General features: G+C 36.4%; 1 protein-coding gene and 1 pseudogene across 6 annotated transcripts in view; both read left to right on the forward strand.

Moving 5' to 3' along the window:
- Window positions 1-27,523, forward strand: part of LRFN5 (leucine rich repeat and fibronectin type III domain containing 5) — a 249,238-nt gene that overhangs the window by 47,865 nt on the left and 173,850 nt on the right. Inside the window, exon 1 of one of the 6 annotated variants that reach the window (XM_053889376.1) lies at window positions 1,617-1,810. The exons of the other annotated variants lie outside the window; for them this stretch is intronic. The gene's annotated coding sequence lies outside the window, so the exon portion shown is untranslated. Of the gene's footprint in view, window positions 1-1,616; window positions 1,811-27,523 lie in introns of those variants that run through there. 6 annotated transcript variants of the gene reach the window in all.
- On the forward strand, window positions 21,823-22,279 carry LOC109253271 (60S ribosomal protein L30-like; annotated as a pseudogene).

Raw genomic sequence — 27,523 nt, forward strand, 5'->3', positions numbered from 1 at the left:
AACAAGTCACTCATTAATTTCTGAGATATTTATGGTAAAGCCTATGTGTGTGTCAGCCAGTAGGCTAGGTGTTGGGAATACAGGTAAGGAATGAACAGACAGGATCCTTGACTGCATCAAGCTTTCTGTCTGCTACAGAGGTAGATGCTAATAAAACATATTAATTAAATATGATGAATATTTTGAACAGGGAAGACTTGGGTTTAGGGAACAACTTCAATAGGGGGATGTAAGCTTGTGTAGGTGGTTCTTCTTAGGGAAGTTTGCTGCCAACTGATTTCTGACAGATGTAATAGGTTTAACAATACATACGGTAGCAAACGCAAATCTCAAAGGCTTGACTTAACAAAAATTTATTTCTTGCTCCCTTGAAGCAAATGGAGGTTGATTGGGTGGCTTTCCTCTCAGTGCGAACCCCCATGTCCTTTCCTTTCTTCCCATTTCTCTGTTTTCTCTAGGGTCTCCTCAGATTCCCCTGCTGCATCGACAGAATTCAGCTGCCCAAAGAACTGAGCCGATTTGAGCAAGATTGTGTATCTGATACTTAATAATTTCAACCTAAAAGAGATTGCTCACATTCCACAGAGAGCAGTCACATGGGCCTGCGGAGATGCACGGGCAGGGTGGAACAGAGGCATTTGGGAAACACAGTCCTTGACAGAGTAACTGCTTCCCAGTACTCTGCAAAAGAGGGAGACATTTACCAGTTTAGTAGCTAGTTGTCTCTGCCACAGGAACAGAAACAAACACACTTGCATTTTTGAGAGATAACTAGCCTCATAAAAAGCTGACTTAGAGAACAATATGACTGAAAGTGAACTGTTACTATTATTAACTTTAGTACCTTTGAGAAAATGCTGGGCTTAAATAGATATTTTCATCCAGCACATAGAAAATCTAACCCTTTAAATTTGGGTCAGAGATTAAAGTGAATAGTGGGTATGATGTGCTCTGGGAGCTAATGCTAGTGTTCTCTGGAAGTAATCTCCTAGAATTTAACCCATTACCCCATTTACAAACTTGAAATATTTAGGAGAATCCCAGTGGTAGAAAAAAAGTGAATTTGACACAAATTCTACTTTAAGTTATTGTGTAATCTTCAAATTTAACCATTGTTATTGACATGTTTTTATATTAAATTTCTAATATCTGAGAAATCAATGCAAACAATGGAGAAAAGCTACAGAATTTGAATTGTTACAGAAGAATTGCAGGGTACAAAAAACTCAGTAGTAATACAAATGGGCCTGGGACAGCAAATTTTTTTTCTTTTTTAAAGTTTTTTAAATGTTTCAAAATTTCTAATGTTTTTAGAAAGCAGACTGTGATAGTGTGATTTGTAATAAAAAAATATATGTATCTGGTCTTTGTCCCTGTATTTTGGCACTGAGCTCCTAAAACTCTTGGAATTTCCAGACAGAAGCAGCAAAGGTGTTTCTTGTTATGTTAATGGGGTGACTGTTAGACCCCCCCCCCCCCCACCTGAGGATGGCAGCTGGTTGCCAGGAGAACCAACGTTTGATTGAGAGTTGGAACTCTAAGTCCCACCCCTGAGCTCTGGGGAGGGGCAAGGGCCTGGAAACTGAAACAACTGCCCAAGGCTAACGATTTAATCAATCATGACTGTGAAATGAAGGCTCCTTAAAAACCCAAAAGGGCAGGGTTCAGAGTTTCCTGGTTGGTGCATGCTGGGGGAGTGGCCTCCGGGAGAGGGTATGGATGCTCCTAGCTCTTTCCCTCTCCCTTGCCCTATGCATCCCTTCAGCCTGGCGGTTCCTGAGTTATATCTTTACCATAAACTGGCACTCTAGTAAGTAAAATGTTTCTCTGAGTTTTGTGAGCTGCTCTAATAGGTTAATTGCATCCAAGGAGGAGGTTTTGGAGCCTCTGATTTATAGCAGGTCGGTCAGAAGCAATGGTAACAACCTGGGCTTGTGCCTGGGCATCTAAAGTAGGAGGGGGTGGGGATAGTCCTGTATGTAGGACTGATGCTATCTATCTCTGGGTAGATAGTGTCTGAATTGAATTGAATTGTAGGACACCTTACGGTATTTGAGAATTGCTGGTTGGTGTGAGGAAGCCTTCACACACACATGTTGGGTCCAGGAACCCAAAATAGAGCCTTTTCTCCAACTATTTTTGAAAAAAAAAATTAGCAGTAAAGCTGAAAAAATACATTTCCAATAAATTTTCCTCGAGATGAGTAATATTTTGTCACATATTTGTTCCCTCTTCCTGTTTCTTTCTCAGATAAATGGATAGCTAGCTAGCTAGAGATACAAGTGTTTTGCTGACTAGATGAGCTATTGTAGTTATCATGACCCAAGACCTCTATATACTTGAGCGTAAATCTCCTCTAAGAACCAGGACATCCTCCCATATAAAAATAATACAGTTTGCCATGCAAGAAATGTAACACAAATGTGATACTCTTATCTAAATACAGCGTGCGTTCAAAGTTCTCTAATTGTCTAGTCATGTCATTTATAGCTAGCTTTTAACCTAATCTGGGATGCAAACAGAGATCATGCCTTGCACTTAGTTATTGGGATGGCTTTCTCTGCCTTTAAAAATAATATTTTAATGGCATTGACATTTTTGAGGGGTCCAAGCTAGTCTTTGCAAAATGTTTCTGAGTCTCGTTTGTCTGGTCATTTCCTCATGAGTAGGTTCAAGTTGAACATTTGTCATAGGGTATTGCATTAAGACGCCTGTGATACTAGTTTCCCCCATTATTGCTGATGTCACGTGTCTATGTAGTTAACAGTGGTGTCTGACTTACTTCTCCATTGGAAAGCTACTACCTTTTTCCCTTTTGTCATTGATAAGTAATCAGAGAGATGATATTTTAGGAATATGTAAAAATCGCTTTCCTTGACAACTTTAATCCTATTGAAGAACATTGACTAAACTGAAGGGTTAAAAGCTTATGGCAAAGTGATTATTTCTATGTTGATTGTTCCCGTGTCACTCCTTCCCTACACACTACCTGTCTCTCTTGTTTTGTCCGGCCCTCTTTTCCTTCCTTCCTTCCTTCCTTCCTTCCTTCCTTCCTTCCTTCCTTCCTTCCTTTTTCCCTTTCCTTCTGTGACTTCACTGCAGAGTCATGGATTCAATGCTTTATACCTACTGTGATCTCAGTTTCCTTTTCTATAATTCCACTAGGCAAAGACATTGTGGTGGTGTCTACCACATCTGAGATACGTTGCTGCCTCCCACGCAGTAAAATGTATGTCATATGCAGAGTTGATTTGGGGAGAGCACACAGAATGATGCCCTGTACATGATAGTTATGAAGTATGTATATCCTTTTGATACAACTTCTCAGTTTTCCAGTATTTCCTTACTTCTGGCACAAGAAGGTTGCTTTGTCCTCTTCCTACCAGTCTTGTTATCAGTTATGTCTCCAGGAATTCTAGTTCTTCTTAATAGGATCTGTGTTTAGAAACCAAGGTCTGGGCATTAGGTTTAATGATGTCTTTTAAAAAAACAGCCTTATAACAACAAGTAGAAAATAAGTGAGGGCAGGGCATTCCTACAGTACTGCTATTGTAGTAGCATAGGTATTTTTAGGTCACTGGAATTTATCTAGAGAGCAGTGTGTTCAGTAGCTAGGAGTGTGCACTCTACCACCACATTACACAGTTGTTGTTGTTGTTTTCCAAGCTGCGCCTGATCTACCTTTGTGACTTACTAAGTTATTTTATCTCTGTACGCCTTTGCCTCTTCATCTCTAAAAGGGATGTAACATAGAACTTACCTCATTGAATTGTGATTCCGTTCTTTTGTTCAACGTATTTTTATTGAATACTTAATATGTGACAGATACTCAGCTGTGTACAAGACAGGCAAAATATATCTTGGAAGCCTTCATTGTCATGGAGGGATAGACTCCCATCCCCTCCAAAACAAACAGACAAACAATATATATGTGTATATGCTGATAGGTTCCAAGGGAAAATGAAACTGGCTAAGGGTGGGTGGTTTTGGGGAAGCCTGCGATTTTATACAGACTGGTTGGAGAAGTGCTCAATGATAATATTTGAACAGAGACTTGAGCCAAGTTGAGCACTAAATCATGCTAATGACTAGGAGAGTTTTTCAGACAAGAAACTGCAAGCACACAACCCCTTAAAAGGGTGAGTGATACCTGGAATGTTCTAGAACAGGTGGCCATGGTAGTGGACCTGGGTCAGTAGGAGGCACAGTTAAGTGGCAAGGATGAAGCCATGTCAGGAGGGCCTTTTAGAAATTTGTAGAGACCTGTATTCTGCCTGGGGTGTGAGGAACCATTAGAAAGTTTCGAGAGAATAATGGTGACACTATCAGATATGGTTTAAAGAGATTGATTATTCTGGCTAATTGGTTAGAGAACAGACTTGATTAGGAAGAGAAAGAGTAGTTATTGCAATGATCCTATATTATCCTGCAGATAGGGTGTGGCAGATGGTGGGAGGAGGTCAGATTCTAGATATATTTTGAAGATGAAGACTGCAGGATTTGTTAGGTCAGATGTAGAATGTGGGAGAATAAATGAAATCAAGGATGGCTTCACAATTTTGGCCATTCATTTTAGGGCTATGATAAAGATTACATAGATAATTCATATAAAGCATTTTCAAACAAGGCCTAGGACGTGATAAACAATCAATATATATGGACTTTTTACTATTTTTCATGAGTGTCACTCTTTTTTCCACTCTTTTCTTTATGCCTTTATGTTTGTTTTCATGTTTTTGACTTCTGGATTTTAACTTGGCTGACACCTTAATGCTTTTTCTGTCAACTGCTAACCATCTAGCTATATAAATTTTAGTAACGCAGTAATCTTAGTGCCAATGACTAGGACTGAAATCAGCATATAGTTCACTTACTGTGTAGCTATGGGCAAATTACTAATCTCTCAATTTCATCTCCTATGAAATGAGGGTAATGATATTTACCTCCCAAGGCTATTATGAAAATTAAAGAATATCTAGATTCAAAAATGAAAGTCACTACAAAGTATGAGTTATTGCAGTTTTTATTGTTGCCTACACTCTGAGAAGGCTCTTTATGCTAATCCTAGCCACTTAAAGGCATGAAAGAAATGAATTTGAATGCATTAGTCATTCACACTGAGTTTTATTCTTGTTTGGTGATATTTGAATGTTTTTATTGGTGAGATTTGTTTTTTATATTTCACAGTTTGGGATTTATTGAGACCTGAGCAGCTCTATTGAACCACTTTTAAAAAGATTTAATGAACCCAAATCTTTCACTCAGGATGAACATTGGACCCAGGAAGGGAGTGAGGCAGAAAGCAGTTTTGAATATATGTTTAAGTCATTCAACCTAAGAGGGCTCCACACCTTAGTGCATATTAGATGCTGCCAGGGTACGACTATGGAACACTACTGTTAGGTTTTGAATGCCTTGATCACTTATGCAAAAAATAAGGAAGGAACACCAAGGGACTGAGGGTGGCTTTTGTTCACCTCATTTCAGTTGTTAGGTTCTTACTGAGACTGAAGTTGGGGGGAAAAAGCCCTGTATGTTTTTCTTAAACCAGGTAGGAACACATAGCACCACCACTGTTCATTATTTTATAGGAGTTTGCGGCTCACAGGTATCTCTTCACGTAGACTTATTTTAAACTAAAAATCCTCATTCTCTCACCCATGGAGTTATGCTTCTTAGCCTGATATAATTATTCCTAATTATTAGAAAAGGGAATTGAGGCCAAGGGAAACTAAATCACAGGGTCATTGGCTTACTAAGTGGAAAGACAGGAATAGAACCTTGTTTTCCAGTGGGTCCTCTGTATCTCCCATCTACATTTCGGACCTATGTTTGCTTATGAAATATTGGTCTTTAGGTATCAGAACTGTCCGAATTAGCAGAAAAAAAAAAGGTGATAGTTGAGCTTTTGCATTTCTTTATAAAAGTTTTATGGAGAAGAAGCAAGGTTATATTTTAATTAAGTTTTAAACACAAGACAGATAAAATAACTTCACAATCCTGTTTTCAGTAAAGGTTTGGGGGTCCTTATGTAATCTGTTCAGCCAGCATGTGCATATGCATTTCACTTTTACCATAAATGATGTAAGAGCAAGTAGAAAACTGTGCTTGTCACCAGAATTAGTTCTCCTGTCTGACCCATCTCAGGAGAATATCAGAAATGTAGCATTTTAGAATTAAATATAAAATAACTATAAAAATAGTTACTGCATTTGGTAGGAAGCTCATAAGGTAACTTGAAAAATTCCTTTGTAACTAAGATACAAATGGGTTTTAAAACCCTTTCATATTTATGGGCACCTTCAAAATATGGGAAGAACATTTAAAGCCATTTAAAATATTTAAGTATTTTTTTAATATTTATTTATTTTTGAGAGACAGAGAGAGACAGAGCATGAGTAGGGGAGAGGCAGAGAGAGAGGGAGACACAGAATCTGAAGAGCCTCCCGTCATGGGGCTCTAACTCTGGACCATGAGATCATGACCTGACCCAAAGTCAGATGCCTAACTGACTGAGCCACCCAGACGTCCCTAAAATATTTAAGTATTTATAACTTGTTAGGCAATATTGTGATCACGTGATGAAGCCATATATGTGTGTGTGTGTGTGTGTGTGTGTGTATGTATATACATATATATACATACACACACAGTCATTTTAAAAGCTTAGTTATAAGGGGAATAGGTATGAAATAACTTAATAAGTCCAACCCCCCCCCCTTCCCCTTCCTTTTCTTTGTCAAAGACACCTTATGGAATTGATGAGTCTTAAATATATTTGTCATCAGGAATATTCTTGCTTTCTTTTACACAGAGAACAGGAATAGGAATTGTTTGGTTAGGTGAAAGAGGCTTTTGAATATGAGATTTGAAAAAAATCCTGTAGCCTATATCTGCATTTTTTCAAGCCTTAATTAATGTTTATGAATTAAGCAGGAATTTTATTTCTAAGTCATCAAAGATTGTTACAAACACAAATAAAGTATCCTTTTAAAAGTATCCCACATTAAATCAAAGGCACATCATCAAAGTAGGGGCACCTGGGTGGCTCAGTCTGTTAAGTGTCCAGCTTCAGCTCAGGTCATGATCTCACAATTTGTGGGTTTGAGCCCCACAACAGGCTTTGTGCTGACACCTCAGAGCCTGGAGCCTGCTTGGGATTCTGTGTCTCCCTCTCTCTCTGCCCCTCCCCTGCTCATGCTCTGTCTTTCTCTCTCTAAAAAATAAATCAAAGTTAAAAAATGGAAAAAAAAATTCATTTAGGTTGTAGTATTTTCACATTATTTTGTTTTTAATCATTTGCACTGTTCTGAAGATCACATTTAAAAAAATTTTAAAGACATGAAATAATGCATTTTTATTTGTTTTTAAGTATAACCATAACTATAAAGTAGAGGAACTTAAGACAAAGACCTAATTTGCATCATACACAGACAGGATGGGGCAATCTAATACACAACACAATGTGAATCTTTCCAAACAAGTTTGCTAAAAATACAGCTCCCATGTTTAGTGTTACAAATAAAACAATCTTCTCATTTAGAAAAATCAAGACATCATCTGATTAATAAAGCCTGTTCTTCCCCCTGTTTTAGAGTTGCTTGTCTTCATTTAGAAGCTGTAAATTCATGAGGAAAAAAACAGGTTTTGTTATGGTCTATAAAGATCTTAGGAACAAATTACAAATATGCACTTTTTTAACAAACACAAATGTTTTCTTTCTCAAAATGTAAACATTCAATAAATAAAGCAAACATAATATTCCAAGTATAGAAACACTAGTAATTCATTTATGAAAGAGGTATATTTTAGTATATATTTGGTGGTGGTGATGTAGAAAACATTGGAGCTCAAGGAAGAATTCTTGAGCCGTCTTTGGGGCAAAAAGGTGGTTTTATTAAAGCACAGGGACAGGACCCATGGCAGAAAGAGCTGCCCAGGGTTGACTGGTGACTGATTATATACCTTCAAGTTGGGAGGGGGTCATGGACAGTGTTAAGCCTCTAAGGAGTTTTGGAAGCACGGTTTCCAGGACCTTGAGGGGGCTAGCTATTGTTAAGATAAGGTTATTTACTATTGTCTAGTAAAATATGAGTCATGAGACCCTTCAGATGTATTTCAGTGGGCCATAAATTTGGAGGATTATTGCTAACATATATCTGGGGCAGGGAAGTGGGTTGGAGATACAGAAAGTTTCCAAAGGGATTTTTATATGTTAAAGAAGACTTACTGGGTCCTGGAGGTCTGGCTCATGTCAAGCTAAGGTTGCCTTCCACCCTTAGCAAAGTGTCATCATCCCCGCAGCTGAGTTCCTAGAGGATTGTCACTGCCTGTTTCAAGGACTTGTCCGTGGGCTGTAGACAGTAAGGAAATTTACTTTTTCACTTGCCTTAGTTTCCCACATCAGTAACTTTTTTTGGTCTTAAATATAAAAGCACTTCACCAATAGAATCAGGCCATTATTATTTAGTCTCCTTATCAGAGGAGAAACAGTAGAATTTTGGCTCTAGGATCAGGTGACAGGAAAGGATTGAAATATCTAAAAGTCATTTGGCTGGAGAAAAGTGTTTTCTTGAGACTTGGAGGCAGTCATTCATTGCTTTGCACTTACAAGTATTCCTCAGTGAACTTCTTCCCTACAGTCTTTAGAATAAAGCATAGGATCTGGACTCCTGAAGGGGTTCCTTCCAGCTGGAGCACCTACCAGCAAGGCACCCTTGTGAGCATGCAGAATGCTGTGCTGTTGAAGCTCAATAGCCACCTGCAAGACCTTGATTTTCTCCATGCTGGCCTCTAGCTGGAGCTGCTCCCTTGGGCACTGTGGGCATTCTCGCTGGCCCCGGAAGACAGGGTGGCCAACCGTGCTAGGTGCCCTCAGGCCTGAATTATTACATTCGTCTGTAGTCTAATAATTTACAAAGTACTAAATAATCAACAATTTAATACTACTTTACCATTAATTAAAGGAACAAGAGATTTTCTTAAATCTTACACCTAAAAAAATCATTATTTTTGGGGGGTCCTGTGCTTAAAGAGTTAAGTTATGTCACAGGAATCTATAAATCATTTTAGACCCAGTGCAGACAATAGCTGTTAGTATTTTACATTTGAATAAGATATTGAAAACACATTTGTCAGAGATGTTTGACCTTGAGAAAATACCAGACTGATTTTCCAATGAAAAGACAGGCATTTTTATTCATAGAATTATGAAGGGGAAAGAAGAACCTATAATTTTACTTGATATACTTGTGGTAAGTGTGTGATTGGCACTTAGACCATCTTCCTTTAATCACGACTTAATTAATACAACTTTGTTCAGGAAAAGTGGTGAATAATAATTCATTGATGCTTTAGTTATTCACTTTTTACTCTCTGAAAGTAACCTCTAAAATCTTGTATCTTTCAAACCGTTTTTTTTTTCGTTCAATGTGTGCCATGGAATTCATTTCTAATGTATCAAAATTTTCTCATGTAAATGTAAATAATTTATAATGAACTTCATAAAAATTTTGCATATGTAGCCAATGACAGATATTTATCCTATTAAAAGGTTGAATTACATGTACCTTTTTCAAAAATTTTTTAATGTTTATTTATTAGTTTTGAGAGAGAGAGCATGTACACACGAGTGGTGGATGGGAAGGGGAGAGAGAGAAGGAGAGAGGGGATTCCAAGCAGGCTCCATGCTGACAATGCAGAGCCCAATGCTGGGTGGATCTTGAACCTGTGAGATCATGACCTGAGCCAAAATCAAGTGCTGATTGCTTAACAGACTGAGCCACCTGCACCCCTACCTTTTTCAAATTTTTAGCATAAGTTTCCCAAATACTTTAATGCCTTGAAAATTTTTTGTTTATTTTTCATTTTAGAAAGAAGGACAATCTTTATTTACTATTAGTTTAATATTACCTATGCCCTTGGATATGATATATCAATGGTCACTACATTTTAATACATGTAGTTTTTGTTCAACCCATCAGATAATTTCTAATCACAGATTTTTGTTTTTTTAATGTTTATTTTTGAGAGAGAGAGAGAGAGAGAGAGCAAGTGAGCAGAGGAGGGGCAGAGAGAGAGGGAGACACAGAATCTGAAGTAGGCTCCAGGCTCTGAGCTGTCAGCCCAGAGCCTGACACAGGGCTTGAACTCACAAACCACAAGATCATGACCTGAGAGGAAGTTGATGCTCAACTGACTGAGCCACCCAGGTGCCCCTGTAATCACGGATTTTAGGGTTAACACCAGTTTATCTAATTAAGCAAAACTGGTTGCACTTACTTATTTTTTTATTTTATTATTTTTTTTTGCATTTACTTATTAATTCATAATTCTCTTCCTTAATTGTTCTTTTCTCCTGCCTCTCTGTATACTGTTTTTATTGTTGTTGTTGTAGTTTGTCTTAGCCCCCAGAGCCTCTTTCTACTCTTTGGTCATCTCTCAGATCCTGTTCATTGCCTTTCTTTCTACCCAGAACTACGCTGGATCAAAATTTTTGAACATTTGCAAGGCACTACTTATATACTGGATTATAATTGTATCCTGGCCCACAGCCTTGATTCTCCCACTCCTAAAGTCAGAAAACATGCTGTTTTAGTCCACATGACTGCAAGGATTTTCTGTGCATGTTCAGAAGACTGGCTTGCATAAGACATTAGAGGATTTATTTATCCTTTTGTTCTAGAGATTGGAGCAATTCATTTGTCATGTTTACCTTAATGTAACTACTTAGATTATGTGGATCAGTGGTACTCCGATGGTAGGTAAGTCCCCTGGAGTGCTTGTAGAGATACTTACTGTTGGTCAAACATTCTGATTCAGTAGGTAGTGGGTGCTACCTGGGAAACTATAGTATTAAGCGAAACCTAAGCGATTCTGGTTCATGTGGTCCAAGGATTATACTCTTTAATAAAAAATGGTAATATTTCCCCTTCTATGAACTACTTAGGGTAAGAAATTAAAGAAGTTAGGATACTTTGGCCAAGTCCTTTACTTTTTTCTACCTATTTGCAACAGTAAGAGTAGCTCTAGCCCCAACTTTGGATTCATTACGCTTAAATCTCTTGCATCCTTATATGACTTGAAATTCATTTCTATGACGTACAAAAGACAGACCCCAGTTTCAGATGGCTTAGAGGAAACTTAACTTGCAAGTATATCACTGGTTCTTCAAATTATTAAAACTAAGAGAATGTTTTAGAGACAGAAGATACATATTGTAGATAATTTATTCTAATCCCCTGCTTCTAAATGAAAAAAAAATATCTAGTCTTTTTAAAGGTTTTCTAAATTAAACATAAGCTAGTTATTTGTATCATCACTAGTAGAAGACAGGTCTCTTCAATCTGAGTAGGAACTTCTCCCCATTGAAGCAATATTTTATTTTATTTATTTATTTTTGAAGTTTATTTATTGAGAGAGAGAGAGAGAGCGAGAGAGTGAGCACATGTATGCACGAATGGGAGAGAGGGAGGAGAGAATCCTAAACAGGCTCCATGCTGCCAGCAGATAGCCCAATCTGAGGATCGAACTCACAAACTCAGGAGCTCCTGAAGCAATATTTAAAAATTTTTACTATTTATGAGAATAACCTGAGGTACCTATCAAGATGAATATTCCTGGACTCAACCTTGGAAATCTTGTTATAGTAAGTAGGGAGCATAGGAAACTTTTTTTTTTTTTTTTGGTAAATGTTTATTTATTTATTTTGAGAGAGACAGAGAGCATGAGCGGGGGGGGGGGGGGGGGGCAGAGAGAGAGGGAGAGAGATAATTCCAAGCAGGCTCCATACTGTCAGCATAAAAGCCCGATGTGGGGTTCAAACTCATGAACAGTGAGATCATGACCTGAGCTTAAACCAAGAGTTGGAGGCTTAACCAACTGAGCCACCCAGGTGTCCCAGGAAACTATCTTTTTAACCATCATCTAGGGAGATTTGAGTATAAGTGGTCCAAGGACCACATTATGTGAAATATTGTATAATATCCTGCTAAAAGGATTGAAGAGTTAAATAAATAAAACATGATAACTAGCCTTAATTAGTTAAGGAAAATCATTCAACTAGGCTCCACAGCAGGCCCTGGGCTAATAGATTTAGTCTTTACCCTTCAAGAAACCCACTGGTTAGAGGTGGTGGTGACAATTAGGCAAATGAATTATTTATAGCGTGTTAGATGACATGGAGCACAGGGAAAGGAGTGTCAGTAAGGCCATCAGGAAAAATACCCAGAGAAAGTGACCTTGATGGGGTGAGTAGACTGTGACCTAGGGCTCTCAGGCAGTGCGTGTAGCTTGGGCGGGGGGGAACCATAACAAAAATTTGTGATGAGGGAAAGCATGACACATAGGATTGTTACAGGATATAATGTATGTGCTTAGCACCCATCGTAAACATTCGGGAAATGCTTGTCATTATGTATATTTAACAGCAGACTAAGGCTGTGATAAATTGGAAAGAGAATCCCATGAGAGACATTGATTTGGGAGGGCCTCAGGCCACTTGAAGCTTTATATCAAATAGTGAACAAATACTTAGGGCGGATGCTACTGTCTGTAGCTCATTTTTATGAACTCACTAATAAATTATTTGTGGGAGAGCCAGCAATTTTCTAGGACCTGGGCCTTGAGCATCTGGGAAGATGAAATTTCAAGGAGATACCATAAATGGTATCAAATATTGCAAAAAGGTCAAATGTGAATAACAGCTGAAGAGTCTCCAACAGATAAGGTTGTTAGCTCTTCATGACATGATTCTGATGTGGGTGGTTAAGAATAGTTTGGAATGCTGATAAATATTCACACCCCTGCCTTCCAAATTGGGACTATTAAATTAGAATCTCTGGGGTATATGGCTTAAGGATCTTGACTAAAAAAGTATCTGGGAGATTATTTTGCAGACTGGGGTTTGAGAACCAGTGAACTAGAGAAATGTATTTCAGTATGTGGTAGGAACAGAACTGAAAAGCTTTAACCAGTATACAGGGGAGAGGAAGTGTAGATAAAGTAAGTGTAGATAAGATTTGTTATGTAAGCAAGGCAGGAGTTAGGAAGATGATTAGGTCAATGGAGGATTTTTGTTTTTATATTTTGTTTGAATTAACACAAACCATGGGAGTCCTTAAGTATGTTATTTTCTGATTAGAGACTTCAGAAGATACTCTGGGATCATTTGCTTACTACCAAATAACTTGTATCTTTATTTGAGTTCTGAGGCTGTAGGTTTTTATTAATTTGCCAATACAGTGATCTAATTTATCCAAAAGTTAAATATTTAGGAATCTTCAAATTTGAAGCACATTCCCCCCAAAAAAAGACTTAGTAAAAGGACTTAGTAAAAAGATTTAGTAAAAAGACTTAGTAAGTGGATCACAGAGCTGGGATGTGAGAAGGGCAGAACAGCATTTTAAATTGTCACATCATTCATTTTAATAAAAAGTTTTTAGGTTCTTACTGAGAGGTAGTTTAGCACACCATTCTCATCATTCTTTTTTTTTTCTTAGTTACTTTGTTTATGTATGTATGTATGTATGTATGTATGTATGTGATCTCTGCACCCAACATGGGACTTGAACTTCTGATCCCAAGATGAAGAGTCGCATGCTCTTCCCCCTGAACCAGCCAGGTACCCTTTAACACATCATTCTTAACACCCATGTTTATATTTCTAGTACTAGCATAATTTTTATGCCAGATAGCATTAAACTCTTTAACTGTCTTCTATGCTAAATACCAAATAATGACTATGCAACCATGTTTGTCTGCAAAAAGACTGTCAGGAAGTTATGATAGATGCTTCACTTCTGCTTTCTAAATCTTGCAGAATTTCAACTTTTGGTTGACTCTCACCTGGGCAATTCAGAGAAGGAAATTCTGCGAAGCATAGTTTCCAGCTTAACCAAGTTGCCACAGCACAATCACCCCATAACTTATATTGGGAGTACTTTGTATTTAGGAGTCTTCTGTACTTTGTATTTAGGAGTCATGATGGTTCCACATACGTTATGAAGTTGTGCCTTGACAACAACAGAAGGGATGCCATGTGAATCAGAAGGCAGTCTTTACTATTGTTCTTATTTCTCCTCTTCCTCTTACTTTATAAAGAGGTAGCTTTTATTGACTATGGTCTGCATGAACTGTGGAAATTGTTTACCCACAGTTTAATTTTATTTTCTTAGAAACATGAGAGCTAGGGTAACATTATCATTTTCTTCTAACAGATGAGAGAGCTGAGGTTAATGGATATTGAGTAATTTGGCAAAATTATAAGATCTTTCTATTTAAAAAAATGTTACTCATAGTTTGTTAGATTCAGGAGTATAGTCAAACCACTGTGCTATAGAGAGAAAAACTAGGATTTCATTGTTAGTTTGAATAATGGTAAGAAGAATGACCAGAGTTCAGGTAGGTGTTTATACTTCTTCCTGTTTGGAGAGGACTCACTTTGATCCCTTGATGTAAATAGGCCAGAGGTTGACAGAAAGGCCAACCAGAAGGTCACAGCTCACCAAAACAAAGAGGACTGGGAGACATAGTACAGAGCCTCACAGGACAGAAAGAACTGATAGGAGGTAAATTGCTTGCCTTGGTATTGGTAGGGGAAAGCCTCCTAGTTTCTAATCTACTCTGAATCCTTTGTGTAGAGACAGAGCGGGAAGAGTACCTACGAATATCTAGTTATCAGAAAAAAATAAGAATAAGGAAGGATCAATTGAATGGAGCATAATTTTCCTTTTAGAAAACGTTGCTCATATGTAAAGCAACTGCTCATAAGAATTATTCCATTCTTCACTTTCTAGCATAACGTGACTGGCCATTTTAGTTGTGCATTGATAGCCTAGTGAGAATCTGGCAGAGAGTTTGTTTGTTCATATGTGCTCTGTAAGCTGGTCTTCATGCAGACAAAGCAGGATATGGAGCCAGGAACTTGGAATTTGAGAATGTGGGAAGAGTTACTAGTTATAGGGAGAAAAAAGGTAAATGATACCTGTCCAGTCTAGTTTATAAAGGGATTATACTTAAATATTAAGGTGAGCTGATACAAAAATCAAATATGTTATTCTTTGAAAATGAAAAATATCTCATGGGAGGGATACAGCTTGATCAATATACATTAAACAACAAAAATAGGTTTACTTTATTATTTTTAAAAATTTTTTAATGTTTATTTTTGAGAGAGAGAGACAGAGTGTGAGCAGGGGAGGGGCAGAGAGAAAGGGAGACACAGAATCTGAAGCAGGCTCCAGGCTCTGAGCTGTCAGCACAAAGCCTGACGCGGGGCTCGAACTCACAAACTGTGAGATCACGACCTGAGCCGAAGGTGGACGTTTAACCAACTGAGCCACCCAGGCACCCCCAAAATAGGTTTACTTTAGATTGGAATTGTTCATATGTTCACAGTAGCAATCATGATAATATGTTTTCCATTATTTCTTTCCTCCCCTTTTTTTCTCACATAATAGTCCTGAGTGTTACAAACACTGGGAAAATATCCTCATTTACCTCACCTTCCATCATTCCCAGAAACATAACTACAAAATTAATCTCTCCTTATAAGTGTTTGCAGATCATTTGTATGGAATACATAGGAGTTAAAGTTACAGTAATATTCTCTCCCATAGGCAGTTGCTAATTTTATCTGAGTGCTGTTACACCTTTAGTATTTATTTATTTATTCATTCATTCATTCATTCATTTATTTATATTGAAGTGTAGTTGACACACAATGTTTCAGGTATACAACAGTGATTTCACAAGTTTACATGCTATTGTTTAAAAAATTTTTTTTTGCATTTTTAATGTTTATTTTTTGAGAGAGAGAGACAGAGCTCAGATGGAGGAGGGGCAGAGAGAGAGTGGGAGGGGGAGACACAGAATCCGAAGCAGTCTTCAGGCTCTGAGCTGTCAACACAGAGCCCGGTGCGGGGCCTGAACCTATGAACCGTGAGATCATGACCTGAGCCGAAGTTAGATCCTCAAACGACTGAGCCACCCAGGTGCCCTACATGCTATTCTTTTAACTAAATTTTAAAGTGGTGTCCAAAATCGCTAATAAGTAAACAGTATTTAAAAATGCAAAATGTATGCTATTTCTCTAACTGCAAAAGGTAACAGCACGCCAGAACATGTTTAAAGCAATTTTCAGTTATTTGTGCCAACATTTTGTATCTTTTTTCCTAGTGGCAATTTTTCTTGGTGGTATTTATTACTAAGATTAATGAGTTTGACTTTCACTAGCTTGAGAGCTAAGTAAATAAGTTCTTAATTTACTTGGGGTGTTTTAGCATTCAGACATTCTGGAATTTCTTTTTTAATCCAATGACATTAAAAAACCACTTAGGAATAATTATACAATGTACATTCAATCTCAGAAGAATTGTTTTTCTACTGTGAGGTAGAATCCAATCAGAAAGAATTTTTAAAAGACTTTCTCCTAACGTGTTTGTATTGATTGAATTGAGATATGGTCCACACAAATCAATACATGAGAAGACAAGTTGTGTGTGATGACAGTAATTCTATCTGCAGGGTAACTGCCAAATGTCTGGGTACCAATGATTGTATTTCAGCTGGCTGGTCAGCACATGATAATTTGTCAGTAAGTCATTTTGCTTTCTCTGACTTACAAAATAATACTCATTTTCCTCAAAATATACATTTTGCTTACTATATCAATATTATTATATTATATATGTAATATATATATTATATATCAAGACTCGAAGGGTTGAAAATGCCCATTCTTAAATTTGACTTTCTTATCTGGCTCTTCAGAGAAGGGATGGTCTCAGAATCCACATGCTTCCTGGTTTCCAGTATTGGTTTATGCAAGAAGGTGCTTGTGGCCAGGTGTAAGACAATGATACGCTATTGCAGCTACTGAAATGTTCTCTACTAGGGACATTTCTGCTTACCAAGGCTAAAGAAAACTAAGGGAAGTAGAGCAGCAGATTACATTAGGAATTTCTATAAGGGACTATCAAAGGCAGGGGTAAGAAGTACCATTCAGAGAACCATGTAATTGGGTGGGACTTAGAAGTCTCTAATCTATCCTCCATCCAGTGCAAGAAGCCCAGCTGGGTATTTTCTCCCACCACTTACTCATTTCTTGGATTGGCAGTGTTAATTACCAGTCAGTGAAACACATTTTACATAAGTAAGAAATGATAAACATCAGAGTACCAGAAAAACAACCCACAAAGAAGAAATATTTAGGATATTCAGTTCAAGGGCAAATACACTTTACTATCATATGATCCTGCTTAGTTTCTTACCTTTCTTAGTTCTGAAATTTTTAGTAAAAACATGCAATTTCTATTTTTAGAAACCAGGAATGAGATGAAGCTGAAGTTCTCTTCAACAAGAGAATAGTGGTTCTTTAAAAAAGGCCCATTGCAGTTTTAATGTCTACAACTGATACCCACTATTCACCTAAATTACAAATTACATTTCTTTTATGATATATATGTCCATTTCTAGTTAGAAATGTAAATCCAACTATAATACTGTGTTAAATTTATTTTTACATCTCTCATATTCCATTGTGACTGAATATTTCATAAAATTTAAGTTACCAACTTTGTTATCAAGGCATATTTTGCATCAGTGTTCAGTATGTTTGGTTGTATATTAATTCATGGGTATTTTCTTTTAACCAGAGAGATTTCTTCAGAGACCACTTCTCACTCCAAATTTAACCGCATTCTGTTTTGTTCTCTTAGGAAGAATCTGTATTATTAACAGTAGTTGAAAGATGGTAAGAAGTCACATATTCTAAGAGTTTTTACATTATGTCATCTGGATGTCTGTAGGTGCCTTTGAAAGAAAATTGTTTAATCTGTGCTTTTCTTGTTTTGTCGACACCCTGAGTAGTAATTGTGGTTACAAGGCATTGAAGTCCATTTAGAGTAGTTTTACACTTTTTTTTTTCTTTTTTGGTAGGCAAAGGGAAGAGTGCAGTAATTTTATTATATGATTATCATGACATTGGAAATGTATCTCTGGGTTGTAGAGGACATTTTCTGCAAAACCTCATGATTGTAATTTTGGATCATTGAGGAAATGTTTGAAACCAGTTTGACAGAAGAGTTTCACAATTTAAAAAATCTCAAAATCCTAGCCATAGAGGAAGATACTAGTTTTGTCCCCATTTTTCAGAAACGAAAACTGATATGGGACATGTTTAAAGTATGCTGTGCTGGGCCACACTAACCAACAAAGATGATATATTTTAGTAGTTTCTTTAATGAATATTTCAAATGAAATATACTTCTGTGAATGGCCAAGTGAATCATGCAATAGATTTTGCATTTTTTTCCCCTCTGTGGTTTCTCAAGGCTCTTTTTAAGTAGGGAGCATGCATGTTTTTGAGGGAAAAATGCGAGCTAGAGGAATTAATTTTCAGTTGATGAAAGTGTTGTTTTTATTGTTGGATTTCATTCTTTTAAAGTTTCAATTTTGTATTTTAGGAATTGTTCAGCTAAGGAAGAAAAAAAAAGCCAGGAAAATTCTGACTTCTATTAGGACTTTTCCATGGGGTAGGAGGTTCTTTGCAAGGGCTTGTCAGCAATTACTTCTGGAGTTTGTGAGTAGTAAGGATCAAGGTAAACAGAACATATTGGACTGTTGGTTTAGACAAGAATGATGATATGACTTCAATATGCAATGTTGGCTGTCACTCACTCCTTGTTTTTTTCTCCTGACTCTATATTCTCAAATTTTATGGTTATACATACATGCTGTCCACATTAGGGTTGGAGTCACTTCATTCTAAAATTTGATGTAAAACAATAATAGAGAACAAAATCACCCTATACTTAGAAAGGGGGATATTTGGTAAAGTTGATATACTCTAGCACTGCTGTTTAATATAATAGTCGTAGCCATTTGTACTCTTTAACACTCGAAATGTGGCTCCTGTGATGGAAGAACTGAATTTTCAATTCTGTTTAATCTTAGTCAATTTAAATTTAAATAACCCCATGTGGGCGAACACCCCTGGGCAGTGATGTGTGTAGCTCTAGAAGTGACTGCCAAATGTCCATGCCCCTGACCCTTTCCAGAATATGTGGAGTGCTGGTTCTTTCTTAGGGCTCATTGACACCTACCTCATTGACAAATTTGAGCATTCTTTTTTCCCTAGTGTGGGCCCAGCTTGAATAGCTAGATCTCTATCTATAAAAGTCTTTGGTTAGCCGACGTCTCCTGGTCATCCTCTAGCTTTGCACCACTGGTTGCCTGTTTGCTTTCTCTGAGTCTTCTTGTAATTGGGACTGGATCCTGTTCCTTCCAATTCTGGCTTATGCTGACAGCTACTGAGCATGCCTTCTGTCAGTTATAGCCATTTCCAGTTGGTGATTTTCGATTCTTGGACATAGAAGTTCCTTTCAGTAATGTGCAGTGGACATCTTGGCTGTGTTCATTAGGGCACCATAGCTAGTTTCTGCAGCTGTCATAGATGCCTGCATGTCAAATCTGGTGATGAAGCTGTCCTTTTTCATTTTGTTGCTGCACAGCTGGCTCATTTGGCAAATTATTTAATCTGTTTGCTCTAGCTTCCTTATAAAACGGAGATAATACTCATATCTAGCTCACTTGGTTACTTGAGGAATAAATGAGTTAATACAAGAGAGGGGCTTTGAATGGTGCTTGGATATATGATTGTGTATAAATCACCATTAGTAACAGTACTTGAGTGGTTTACATCAGATGCTCTGTTTAAAACGATTTCCATTTAGCTCTTCATTTTTATTACATGTCAGAATATTATAAAAATACATTCTTTTAATTTTTTCTGTAATTTAGCCTGAAAATGTTGTAGGGGAGGCTTAAGAAAGTGACTATATTACATATTTAACTTCAAGAACTTGAAATTTTCATTCAGTGCTCAATTTTCATCCTAAATGATCTAATCTGTGACCTTGGGCCATTAAATATGTGTGCGTTTTCTTTTTCTCTCCTATCTCACATTACTGTCTAGTTTAATAACAAATCCCGGGTCAATAGGAACTTCTTAGAAGGTAGTTTAAAAAACATCAATTATTAATTACACATGCCCTTTTGAGTTTTACTGCTACCCAAAAAGGTTTAGAATTTTTCCACGCAGAATCCCCTCCCCAAGCCCAAGACAGCTTTTCAAATAACTTGTAAGAGAATCATATTACATTTATTGGCTAGGATTAGTGTCTCTCAGGTTTGAAATAATTTGTTAATAATTGGTGTCTTTACCAGATACTAGGCAGATTTCCTAAAGAATAACCAAGCCAAGGACACTGTGCACTTATCTTCGTTCAGAACCACTGACTTTATCTGTTGACTTTAGTTCTGGCTTCTGTTCTTCTAAACATTCAATTCATATATAAATATACACATACATGTATATATGCATGTATATCTTGGTAATTTCTTGTTGTTTTTAAGCATTTGTGCCCTGTAGAAGAGAAGGAAAAAGTGGAAAATCAAGATGAATAATCTTGGCAGCTATGTTGTAGAAATATATAATTTTGTTTACTGAGACAAATGACTAGTCGTGTTGTGAGAAATGGTTAGCCAACTAGCAGAAAACAAGACAAAACAAAACAAAATCCATATTCCAAGATGAAAAAATAAAACATTTATGTGTAAAATATGAACTCTTAGTAATATAAGAGGAAAACCTGAGAGAATTTATAATCTTACAATGGAGAAGTGCTTCATAACCATAACTCCTAGTCTGGAGCCCATGGAAGGAAGAATGATAACATTACAAAAATCAGTTACATTAGAATAAAATCTGTATCGCAAAAATACCAAAATCAAATACATAGGCCGGGAAAACTATTTGCAATTTATATCACAGGAATGTGTTAATATTGCTTAAGATTTTCTAGAAATCAAGAATAACACAAAAATTAAACCTGTACACAAAGGGAAGACATTTTTTTAAAATGTTTTTATTTATTTTTGAGACAGAGAGAGGCAGAGGGTCAGAGAGAGAGGGAGACACAGAATCTGAAGCAGACTCCAGGCTATGCACTGTCAGCACAGAGCCTGACGTGGGGCTTGAACCCACGAACTGTGAGATCATGACCTGAGCCGAAGCTGGACGCTCAACCGACTGAGCCACCCAGGCGCCCCAAAGGGAAGACATTTTTAATAAAAGAAGATGATGAAATGGTTCTTGTACATAGGGAATTATGTCTTAATCCTAACCCTAATGTCCATCAGAATCCTATAGAAATTCAAATCCTAAAGCAACATTGATAGAATTTTTTAGTCTCTTGAATTGATGGACATCTGTAAGCTTGTTAAACTCACACTATAGGTATAGTCACTAGTAGCAAAATAACACTCTCACTTGTTGCTTGTGAGAATGTAAACAGTACATCTCCCATGTTGGACAGTTTTGCAAGATCTATAAATATTAAAACTCCATGCATATTTTAACCCAGACATTTTTTTCTCCCATGAATTTATTACTGGTTCTATGGTTGAATATTCATGATATAAAATTTGTATAAAAATTATACTGTTGGGTGCTTGACTGGCTCATTCAGTGGAGCATGTGACTCTTGATCTCGGAGTCATGAGTTCGAGCCCCACATTGGGGGTAGAATTTACTTAAAACACATACACACCCCCCCACACACACACCAAAATAAAAAAGCATTAAAAATTTTATACTGTAGTATTATTATAATAGCAGAAATAACTTAAATTTCTGTAGCATTTGATGGTTAAATGAATTAAGTTATGTCCATACAATGGAAACCTCCCCAACTGTAATAATTAACTAAAAAAAAAAAAAACAGAAGAAGAATAAGGAAGTTTCCTATACAGAGATATGAAAGGCAGCCAAGCTATAATGTTAAGTTAAAGAATCAAGGCATTGTGGGAGCTCTTTCCTTTCTCTCTCCCAGCCATTTTGGCAGCTGCTCTTGTTGGGGCTGTCCTGCATCTAAGGCATGGAGGTGGTGGCTGAAAAGAAGAAAAAGTCAGTGGAGTCGATCAACTCTAGGTTCCAACTCATTATGAAAAGTGGAAAGTATGTGCTGGGGTACAAGTGGACTCAGAAAATGATGAGACATAGTAAAACAAAACTAGTCATCTTTAACGACTGCCCAGCCTTCAGGAAATCTGAAATAAAGTAGTCCACTATGTTGGCCCAAACTATTGTCACTATGTGGCAATAATATTGAATTGGGCACAGCATGTGGGAAGTACTACAGAGTGCACAATGGCTCTCATTGATCCAGGTGATTCTGATATCATTAGAAGCATGTCAGAACAGACTGGTAAATTATAAATCATGCAAAATTTTTCCTTAATAAAACTGGCCAGACCTTCTTAAAAAAAAGAATCAAGTTTCTATATGGCATGTGAAGTAAATAACATAATTCAAAAATACAGTCCAATAAAAATATGTGTTTGTATATTCATACATATATAAACCTCTGGAAGAATGAATATTACTGGAACTTTCATATAGGAACTGGATGTATGAACATAAGGATTAGAAAGAAACTTTTTACTGTATAATTTTATGTATGTTTTGATTTATGAACAGCATAGATGTATTACCTATTCAAATATACATATAAGTTGAATAAAAATGTTAGTTAAGGGAAGTATCCCTTTGAGAAACTCAAAATAAATTATATTTCTATAACTTATGTTTCAAGCCATCTGTAACAATATTAATTTCATTTATTATTTTGGCACAGTGGATCTTTGGGCCTCTGAGGCTCATTGTTTTAAATTTCATATTTGGTTATATTTCGTTAAGTTACGAAGTCATAATTCCTCACTGGAATAGTCCCGAAATTTGTATCGTTTTTATTTCAGCCAATAGCAAAATGAAACCCAGGAAGATTACCTTTGCAGAATGTCAGAAAGCACGACTGTGGGAGAAATGGACTAAATTTTCTATTTTCTAACTTTCAGTCAGTATTCCTTCAATGATGTTGAATTCTATTACATTGCACTATCATTTCTTACATGTTCTATTTTAGTGTTAAAAGCTTCTATTTTATTATTTTGTAAAAACCTTGAACGGCCTCTTCAAGGACAAAATGTTAGCAAAATGGAACATGAGAATTATGAACTAAAAATATTAATATCTATTTTTCTTTTAACTTATTAGTCTGTTAAGATCATCCTTTGCTACAAAGGGAATTCATTTTCAAATATGAGAATACTTTAAAATATGTCTAGAATATTCTACAAAGTTATGTAAAGAGATTTCTATTAAGAAATTTTATAATTTAAAGACGAATCAAGTTCTTAATACAATAATTGTCTAAAATGAGAATTTGGACTTTCTTTTCTGAAGTCTAAAAATTGTCTTAATGGGAAACTAACAATTATTTTAGCCTAAAAATGAAAGACAACTAACTGGCATTTCCCTCTTTAAAGTATTGTCCCCCCACTCTTAACATCTTTTATTTGCTGCTCTTACATCTTAGAGACCAGATGCTTCAGCTTGTCATCTGTATTTGTTCATCCTCGCCTCTGTTGAGGCAATTAATCCTTGTTTCTTTCACTCCAGTACCACTTTCGACAATCCACCTCTCTTCAAACAAGATTGTTAAATAAATCTTTCTAAAGTACCACCTTCTGGTATCACTTCCAAGCCCAAAGAAGCTCCAATATCTCACAGTATGTTCAAGAGAGATAAAATGCCTCAGAGTCAAATCTTAATTCCAAATCTATTTATTGAGCATCTAGGCATGTTGCAAGGTCTACAGAGACTTATTTCCTCTCTTCCCTATATCACTCTTTCTGGAGGTCAGAGTTTTAATTCATTTTCAAGTTCTGGCTCTCATAGGTAAGCAAGGGCCAGTACCCTTCCTCTAGATGCCACAGTCTCCTTATTTGTGAAATTGGAATGATAAAGTATACTTACATTACCGTTGTTAGGATTCAATGAAGTTGATGCATGTAAGATGCTTTGGAGATGTGTTTGGTATATAGTAATCACTCTACAAATATGCACTATTTTTACTCCCTTCCTCCTTGAAGAGTCAGGGTTGTGTTTGACTTCTCCCTTAGGTATATCTGTTTCCTGTGTTTAAGATTCTCTTCCTCCTCATCTCTACTTATTCAAATTCTGTCCTTCCTTCAGATCACAGTTTAAGTAGCTTCTTTCTGATACAGATATCTCTGTGCACTCCAGCCAGACACCTAATAGCACTAGACTGCAAATTCCACTTAGCTCTTAATCACATACTACTCAGGAGTAGAGATCATGTTTTAATTATTTGATTCCATCAATGCCTGGGTGCTGAGGCTTCTTTCACAACAAGACAGAATCAATAAACAACAAATTTCTTACATGTTAGGTATATACATCTTCCGGACCCAACTTGGAAAAAAAAATTATGACCTTTAGTCCTTTCATCATATGGCAATCCACATGTCTTTTATTTTTACATGATACTCATTGGATGTTCCTTGAATATAAGAATCCTGTCACTGGGATTTGTGAATGGGCTTCAGAAGGGCAGCAAAGCCTCTGAAATTGCAGAATTTGGGGTATGGGAATATGTGTATTTTCTCCAGGCAAAGTGGTAGGCCCACAAAAATACTAGGAACCATTCTTAATGATTTGTTTTTATCCACGTTTGGTAAGTAGGAACCAAATTAATAATATTCAAATTGATCATGTTATATATCTTATCATTTGCTTAAATTTCCATGTTTTCAATGCAAGATATGCATTTTAAGACTTAAGTATATGAGATTCTTATGATTCCATTTTTATTGTTTTTTTTTAACTAGATGAAGACTTAAAGAATATTTCTTTTTTTTCCCCATAATTGTCCAAATGAAATTGATGCTTTTGGCAGAACTCCTCAGCAAAACAAGTTACATGAAAATTATAAAATATTGTTACTTAAAGTCTATTGAAATTGGGGTGGTTGGCTGCCTCAGTTAGAAGAGCATGTGACTCTTGATCTCAGGGTTGTGAATTCATGCCCCATGTTGGGTGTAGAGATTACTTAAAATAAATAAATGAATAAACTTTAAAAAATAGTTTATGGAAATTAACCATAAGGGAATATAACAAACAAATATCTATTCAAGAGTATCTACTATATTTTTGAAAGAACAGCAAGAGACTGTGGCATTTGAACCATGACTAGCTGCATTACCTTTATACCACACAGCTCCATGTTACGGAGGCTCTATTATAGGCATATGTAGCCAAAAGCTGAAAGGCTACTTTTCTACCACATTTCAGTCTAGGATTATGATTTTACCCTGAGAGGACTCTTATGATTAGTGGTTGCCAGGTTATTGTTTTTCCATTCATTTTATTTACAATTTGTCTATGTCTTTAGCCTATTATACATTCTAACAATCTCCCTTTACAATTACTGTTTTGCTTTTTACGTGTTTCATTTCTTCTTTATATGTTTAATATTCATTATATTATCTATCCAATACTACCTCCTACCACTTGTACAATTATTTTTTTTGTAAATGTTTATTTATTTTTGAGAAAGAGAGAGGCAGAGCATGAGTGGGGGAGGAGCAGAGAGAGAGGGAGACACAGAATCTGAAGCAGGCTCCAGGCTCCGAGCTGTCAGCACAGAGCTCGATGTGGGGCTCGAACTCATGAATCATGAGATGATGACCTGAGCTGAAGTTGGATGCTTAACCAAATGAGCCACCCAGGTGCCTCTTGTACAATCATTATATCAGCATATTCTATAAACTTCAAAATACATTGTTACTATTTTTTTGCTTTAAGAAGTCAAGAAATTTCTACTCCTGATTGGAAGCAGAAGTCTTCTTATTTATTGTTTGATTATCTTCTAATTACTGTGAGACATGTTAAAATCTTGGATTTGTCTATTTCTTCAAGTTTTGTAATTTTTCTTTAAATATCTTGATGCTATAAAAAGCAGAGATTTTAGTAATTAACATTTCCTTTGTATTGACTCATTAAATTTTCCTCTTTATATTAGAGAGTTTTGTTTAAAATTTTTTTTCAATGTTTGTTTATTTTTGAGAGAGAGAAAAACAAAGTGCAAGCAAGGGAGGGGCAGAGAGAGAGGGAGACACAGAATCTGAAGCAGGCTCCAGACTCTGAGCTGTCAGCACAGAGCCCAACGCAGGGCTTGAACCCATGAACCATGAGATCATGACCTGAGCCAAAGTCGGACACTCAACCAACTGAGCCACCCAGGCACCACTAGAGTTTTCTTTTAAAATATACTTCTCTAATGTAAATGAAACTTCACCAGTGGTTTTTTGCTTTTGTTTTGTGTGTGTGTGATTTTTTTTTTTTTTTGAGAAAGCTGTCTTTTTCCATCCCTTTATTTTCAACTTTTCTATGTCCTTTTACTTAAGGTATAACTATTAGAAACAGAATATAGTTTTTAAAGAGTGTCTCAATCTTTATATTTTGAATGTATTTTAAATGAAATTCTGGTCTGCTTACATTGTATGTGATTAATATGTTTATAAGATTTTATTTTACACCACAGACAACATGGGTTATTAAAATATTTCTGAAGTTAAAATAACATGATGAGGATTTTACTGTAGGAGAATTAGATTATGTCATTGCTAAGGCAAGGAATGAGGTCAGAGAAATTAGAAAATTATTAAAATTAACACATGTTTGAGATATTGATTTCCTATAAAATCAATAAGGCTGGGGTGGGGGTGGGAATTAACAGAATTGGTGCACAGAGAGGACAGTTGTAATTTTTCCCTTTTTTCTAGTTTTATTGAGACATAATTGACATGTAACACTGCATTATCTTAAAGTGTACGGCATAATGACTTGATATTGTGAAATGCTTACTATAGCGACTGAACTTCCATCATTTCAAAGATACAAAAAATATTTTTTCCTTGTTCTGAGAACTCTTAGAATCTCCTCTCTTAACAACTTTTAAATATACCATATGCAGTGTTAACTATAATCATCAAGTTGTATGTTACATCTCCAGTATTTATCTTATGACTGAAGTTTGGATCTTTTGACCAGCTTTATCCAATTCCCCAACCCCGACCCCCTGCTTCTGTTAACCACAAATTTGATCTCTTTTCTATGCATTTGACTTTTTAAATTTTTTTATTTATTATTTTTTTCTTGTATTTATTTTTGAGAGACAGAGCACAAGTGGGGAAAGGACAGAGAGGGAGAGAGGAATAGAGGATCTGAAGCAGGCTGTGCGCTGATAGCAGTGAGCCCGATGTGGGACTTAAACTCATAAACTGTGAGCTCATGACCTGAGCCAAAGTTGGCCGCTCAACTGACTGAGCCACCCAGGCACCCCAGTTTTTTATTTTTTAATTTTTATCTGTAGATTCCACATATAAATGAGATCATATAGTAGTTGCCTTTCTCTGACTTATTTTACTTAGCATAATGCCCTAGAGTTTCATCCATGTTGTTGCAAATGACAGGATTTTCTTCTTTTTCATGGCCAAATGATATTCTATATTATATGTAAATTTTTTATTTGGGAAAAAAAAGGCAGGCTATAGGTTACACTTAGGTGATGGACAACTTTAAGAAATTTGTAGAGCA

The sequence above is a fragment of the Panthera pardus genome, unplaced genomic scaffold, assembly GCF_024362965.1.
Source record: "Panthera pardus isolate Hobbes unplaced genomic scaffold, ASM2436296v1 HiC_scaffold_24, whole genome shotgun sequence".
NCBI lineage: Eukaryota > Metazoa > Chordata > Mammalia > Carnivora > Felidae > Panthera > Panthera pardus.